The sequence below is a fragment of the Thermobia domestica genome, chromosome 14 (genome assembly GCF_964235325.1).
Source record: "Thermobia domestica chromosome 14, izTheDome1.hap1.1, whole genome shotgun sequence".
Classification (NCBI taxonomy): Eukaryota; Metazoa; Arthropoda; class Insecta; order Zygentoma; family Lepismatidae; genus Thermobia; species Thermobia domestica.
Genome location: NC_137467.1, coordinates 14,627,975 through 14,628,301, shown reverse-complemented (window position 1 = coordinate 14,628,301; position 327 = coordinate 14,627,975).

Here is a 327-nt window from a genome sequence, read left to right as displayed (position 1 = left end):
ATCTATTATTGTTTTCATAATTGTGCTAAAGCAATTGAATATTCACTTGCTTGACAGTTTGCAGGTTTATTTGCACGGCATAACTCATTTTCGACGAAAACGTCACATAGCGGTTCTTCGAGGCGCAGCGACGATATAAGGTAGGCTAACTATCAGGCAAACAATATATATATATATATATATATATATATATATTTACCGGTAATATTTAAAGCAGAAAACAGACCACCTTGTATGAAAAGCGGTCGTCAAATGAGGTAAAATTTCATATTTAACACCAGACTAAAAACCAAGCAATGAAGGAATGCAAGAGAATAAAAACGAGCA